The sequence below is a fragment of the Panthera leo genome, chromosome B1, assembly GCF_018350215.1.
Source record: "Panthera leo isolate Ple1 chromosome B1, P.leo_Ple1_pat1.1, whole genome shotgun sequence".
In the NCBI taxonomy this organism is placed as follows: Eukaryota; Metazoa; Chordata; class Mammalia; order Carnivora; family Felidae; genus Panthera; species Panthera leo.
Window position 1 is genome coordinate 155792481 of NC_056682.1, and position 5782 is coordinate 155798262.

General features: G+C 35.6%; 1 long non-coding RNA gene across 1 annotated transcript; it reads right to left on the reverse strand.

The window, feature by feature from the left end:
- Window positions 1-309: 309 nt before the first annotated feature.
- Window positions 310-1664, reverse strand: LOC122217139. Its single transcript, XR_006201308.1, has 3 exons — window positions 1433-1664; window positions 1021-1074; window positions 310-386 (listed from the first exon to the last, which is right to left on the reverse strand). It is a non-coding gene; the product is annotated as an uncharacterized LOC122217139 (long non-coding RNA).
- Window positions 1665-5782: the final 4118 nt, after the last annotated feature.

Here is a 5782-nt window from a genome sequence, read left to right on the forward strand (position 1 = left end):
ATGTGAACCAATTCTTTATTCTCATGCTCTTTACTTCTCTGTATCTCTCTCATTCTCTGTCTCTCTCTCTGTCTCTCTCTCTTTCTCTCTCTCTCTCTCTCTCTCACACACACACACACACACACACACACACACACACACATACATGCCCCTCTTCTATTGATTCTTGTTCTCTGTAGAACCTGGAATAATACAGTATGTTATACATTGACATACTAACATACTAATGACGTTAAGATTGTCTGGAGTGAAACATATAAATTATTCTTTTAATATAAAAAGTTTCAGAATGAGTAGAAAAGTCTTGATTCAGGTCTTGGTTCTGCTACAAACTGTGACTTTCAACATTTATGTGAAGACTCTTAGATAAATTTCTGATTCGTCATCTGTAAAATGGAAAGATTGAGAAAGTACTTCTAAAGCTATTCTCATGCTAAATTTTCTCTAGAAAATACTTAAAGAAATTATAGCCATTAAAATTAAAATTACCACACTTAAATGACTACTTGAATTTAATACATTTTTAAAACCAGAGAACCCTTTATAGTATAATATCTATTAATATTCTGAGAAATTAATGTTCCAGTGAATATATTTTATTAAATGTATTTACAGAAGTAGAAAGACAAGGAAAATGATAACTTAAAAAACTTGTGTTGGCATGGTGAAACTTTGACCTGCACACACAATTTGGCTGTGTGTGTGTGTGTGTGGGGGGGGGGGGGGGGGATATGTTTGAGGTCAAAATGAAATGGCAGAATATGTTCATTTTAGACACAGATGTTTCTAAGCAAAAGCAACAGAACAGAGGTTTCAACAGGAGAATTCTCGTTACATTTTTTGAGAAACAATGATTACTGGATATCTTGGAGGAAACTTTGTATAGTAGGAAGATAATATAAATAATAGTAAAAACAGTATCATACACTTCTCAATCACCATTCAGTTTCAGAGTACTTTCATATCTATAACTTCATTTGAAAAATGATTCATGGACCAAAAAAAAAAAAAAAAGAATACCTTTGATTCAGCCATATAGTTGTGTAGACCGCTAGAAGGTTTTGGGTAGATAAACTACAAAGGAAGCAGAAAGAGGTTTTCTCATTTTGGTAAAAGGTCATGGACACCTTGTTCTTACAGAGAGTAAAAACACAGCCTGGCAAATGGTAAATAGCGTTGACAAAACCGATTACACCAGAATGTAAAAAGTAAAACTGTGGTTTCTGCCTGAATTGTTTTTCAGTCACTGCTACTAACTAGACATTGCATTTGAAAAATATTTCTCTAATCCAGCAAATCTCAAAAAAAAAAAAAAAAAAAGAAAGAAACCTTGAGATGTCTTTGTGAAATTTTTTTTTTAAAGGGGACATATTTATTCCTCTTAATACCCCTTCCCAGTAAAGCATATTTTATGAGCAACAGATGATCTCACATATATATCAAAATGTGATGACTCTAATACTCCTACTTCTTCTCCAGTTGGCTTATAATTAATATAGGCTTCTGTTATCCTGCTCATTCTTTTGCTCTGTGTGACCTATTAGCACAATGAAAAGGCAGCCGAAAACTTTTCTAGCTGTTACGTTAAGGACCATAAAAAAGTTCCACTATTTTTCTAACTGAAAATAGGACACATACTACTTCTTAAACTATCTGATCTTAAAAGTAAAAACAATATGCAGAAACACAGATGTTTTTGTATACAAATTTTCAGTGAGTAGTAAAAGTGTGACTAGTATAAATGATGTTTACTTTTGATCTCTATAGTTACATTGTCTACCTCATAATCACAGACTAGACCTCATGTAGAATAATTATTTCCTACCTTCATAAAGGCTCCTGGCAAAATGTTAGTTAAAAGATGAATCCCTTGGGGTGCCTGGGTGGCTCAGTCAGTTAAGTATCCGACTTTTGGCTCAGATTATGATTTCATGGTTCGTCAGTTCAAGACCCATGTTGGGCTCTGTGCTGACAGCTCAGAGCCCAGAGACTGATTTACATTCATATTCTCTCTCTCTCTCTCTCTCTCTCTCTCTCTCTCTCTCTCTCTCTCAGAAATAAATTAACATTAAAAAAAAGATGAATCCCTTATGCACTGAAAATCTTTACTGGGACAATAAATTAATTTCAATACCATATTGAGAAGGAAAACAATGGAGCTTTATTAAAACAAAAGAAAAATTGTCTTTAGAATTTTGCAATATAAAGCTTAATATTTAGTCACCTCTTTCCCAGACACATTTTCTTAATTCACTCTGCGACTACTCTCTCCATAGATTACAGTATCTATTTCGAATCCTACTTCCTTTGTGAAACTTTTCCTATAGTTTACCTGAAGGTAAATTTTTCTTTTTCATCTTCCACATCAATACTTTCTACCCTGCTTGTTTTGCCTTTTTTTTTTTTAACATGTAAATGAGTAACGTCAAGGTTAAGAGCGTGGCCATCCATCTAAAAATTCCGATTCAAATACTAGCTTTACATTAATTTACTCTATACATTTGGACAGATTTGGGGTGTCTTCCTGCCTCCCTTATTTGATAAACGATGGAGTAGGAAATGTTTATATGCCTTGTCAGGTTGTTATAAAACAATATAATGCCTGGTGCATACTCTGCTTATTAAAAGATGATGGTTTTTTGTTATTATCATTCTCAACATTTTAAACTTCATTTATCTAACTTCATTTTAGTTCCAAGGGGATGAGAAGAGCTCCTACCATATTTTTTTTGACGTCCACATTGCCCAGGACTATGTCTTGCTCATAGTAGATGCACAAAAAATAGTTGTTGAGTAATAACTGTCTGACACTGATGAAGAAGGAGGAAGAGGGAAAGTTAAAGGGTACGATTACTTTATATGGACAGTGGTAATGTTAAAATTAATATCCTGGAGTTAATATTTAGCTTCTATATTAAATCAACAGTGTAAATGTTAAAGTTTTTGACAAAGATTCTTGCAGTGTATGCTCAAATAAGCTGTGATTCTGCTGCCGTGAGTAAAATATTTCAAGTACTGGAAGGCCAATGAAGAGATGATCTGTAATGTTATGAATGTGTAAAATGGAGGAATATCTAAAGTAACACTGAGATAATTGTCCATAATTTTCTAGGCACTGTGGTAAATGCTGGGAATCAAATGATTACAAGATTATTCTAAAGTAACTCAAGATCAAGAGGGCAAATGACTAAGCAATGAGTTATGAGAGGCTTATATGTCCTACATAAATGTTTATACAGGATGCTAAGGAGGCAGAAAAGGAAGGGCATGAAAGAAATCCAGAGGAAGGACACTGGGAAACATTTAGAAAAAAAGTTATATTTGAGTTAAATCTTGAAGACTCAGGAAAACATGCTGAGAGTTTGCTATGATTGCTCAGGAAAGGTATGACCAGTGTCTTGACAAAGAAGCTAAAAGGCAAAATTAGAAAAAGGCATGAACCAGAAACATAATACAGAAGAACTCTCTAATGGTTCACTCTGAATTAATCCAAGTTTGTAAATAGTGGAATTAATGATTAGCTCCCATCTTTTGATCAAAGTCTATTCTTGAATGGGAGCAGTCTAGTCTTTTCTGTCTAGAGGGAAGACAAGGCCAACCAGGGAAATGGCAAACACCTACATCTTAAGAAGTTGGATCCTTATATGCTCATTATTCTCCTGGCCCAATGCCTGCAGGTTTGGTCAACCAATCAGGTCCATTACTTGGAATCACTGCTTCTGTCTCAGAAGTGCCAGCCTGTCACAGGATAGAGTTATCACCATTCATATTTTAAACTGGAGTGGACAACTGCCACCAGGTGGCACCAAAATGCAGGCAGGACTTACATGATTTTGGATTTCACAGGCTCAGATTCCCTGACCAGTGAGCTAGACAGGCTTACCCCAGTCATTTCATTAACCTCGCAAAAATGTGATCCAGCATTTTATGTGATTAAATTTTTAGATCCTACATTTCATATCATGGGAAGGATTTTATTACATTTTTAAATGAGAGAAGAAATTTAAAGCCTGGAGAAGGAAGACAAATGTAAGTTAATTTAAAACTGCTGATTTACCAGTTCATGATGTGGTTCATTGACAGATTGGGAAGAAGACTGGTTTACAGGAGAAGGAAGGGCAGAATTCTGGCCTTCAGTATTTTAAGTTTCTGGAACAAGCATTCACAAAAGAGTAAGAAGCAGAAAAAGGGTGAGAAAGGCCATCTGAACGAGCAGGAAGCCATTTTTCTGGTTTATTTCATAAGCAATGCACAAAGACTGGAGAAGTGATAGCATCATCAATAGGAAAAACAGCTTTTGATGTTCTTGTTTTCGTTTTGTATTGCTGCCCTGTTTTAGTAGTATGGTTAGTTTTAAAATGTACAACATAACTTCTACTAGATTCTTTCAGAGAATGGCATTTGAATCATTTTTGCCCTCTAATAAAAGACATTTGCAATGTCATCTGCCCCAGACCCTATCTAGGTTTCAATACAGAATACTTTAAGATGACTAATTTTTATTTCCCCCTAAATCTCCATGTCTCTGTTTCCCTAGTGCAACTCCCTAGTGTGAGTTCTGCCTGGTGACATAGCTTTTCTATTATCTCATCATAAGGCATTTTCTGTCCTCTGCCACTTGGCCAATGTTATTGTCTCTTGCTGTGGAATTGCTTATGCCTGGGAAACTTGCCTCCCAGAAAACTTTGCCCCCAGTACTCATAACTGTTTCTGCTGTGGAATTTCTCCCAGAAGATCCCTAAATTGAAAGAACTGTTAATCCATCCAAAGGTGTTCCACTAGGGCCCAGCAGTGAACAATAGCTTTATCATGTATGTCTCAAGACACTGTCTTTTCCCAGCTTTGGATGAGGTGGACCTTGTTTAGAATTCCAATCTATACCACTATTCAGTAGTAGAATATGCCTCTAGTCCGGTGCCTCTGGACTCTGTCCTTGGAAAACAGTAGGCTAGCTCTTTAAAAAAAAGCCTCACTTCCCGTTTTTAAAACAATAGATCTGAGCTAGCATAGGAGCCTTAATTATTATTTAAAGTACCCTAGGTACATGAGTATGTGCAGTGTTAAAAACCACTTCCCTACTCCTTTAGGAAAGATCAAATGATTGTTCTTAACATCTTAACTGGCTCCTTAGGTTGATTCTTTTCCTTTTCTTAACACATGCAAGGATATTGTTTACTGGAATTGTGTGCCTACTTTTGATTTACATTTTCTTCACTGTATGTTGTTTTGTTTTAACATACTTTTCTAGATTGTTAAAGTCTCTTTTAGTGAGAAATATAGGCCTGTGAAATGTATCCACTGCTCAAATAGTCTTGTGTCTCTGACTCACCCTAAATTGGTTAATCCTATCTGTAAGCTATTTTCCCATCAAACTAACATCTACTTCAAGCTTGAATTCTATTTACTATAGCTCTTCCTGACTTCCTTTTGGTATGGCTAATTTCAGAACTGTTATGTTTATTTTTTTACATGGTGAGCTGCAAAAGGAGGTATTCAGTCGGCATCCCCATCAGAAAGCTGTGTGCCCTTATATGGTACTGTCTAGCTGAAACACAGAGCAACATATTTTAGTTGCACAATTTTGCCTTATGGGATAGTAATGGCCCTGCTTAAAGTTTTCTCTACCTTTGACTGGGATTCTAATTCAATACACTTTTCAGTTATGTGTCCAGGGCACAGGTAATCCTGTACTTCACTCACTAATAAAGGAATCACTTTAGAACCAACTCAATCATTCTTGTAGCATATTATAGTAATCTTTCTGGTCGTCTCTAAAATCTCC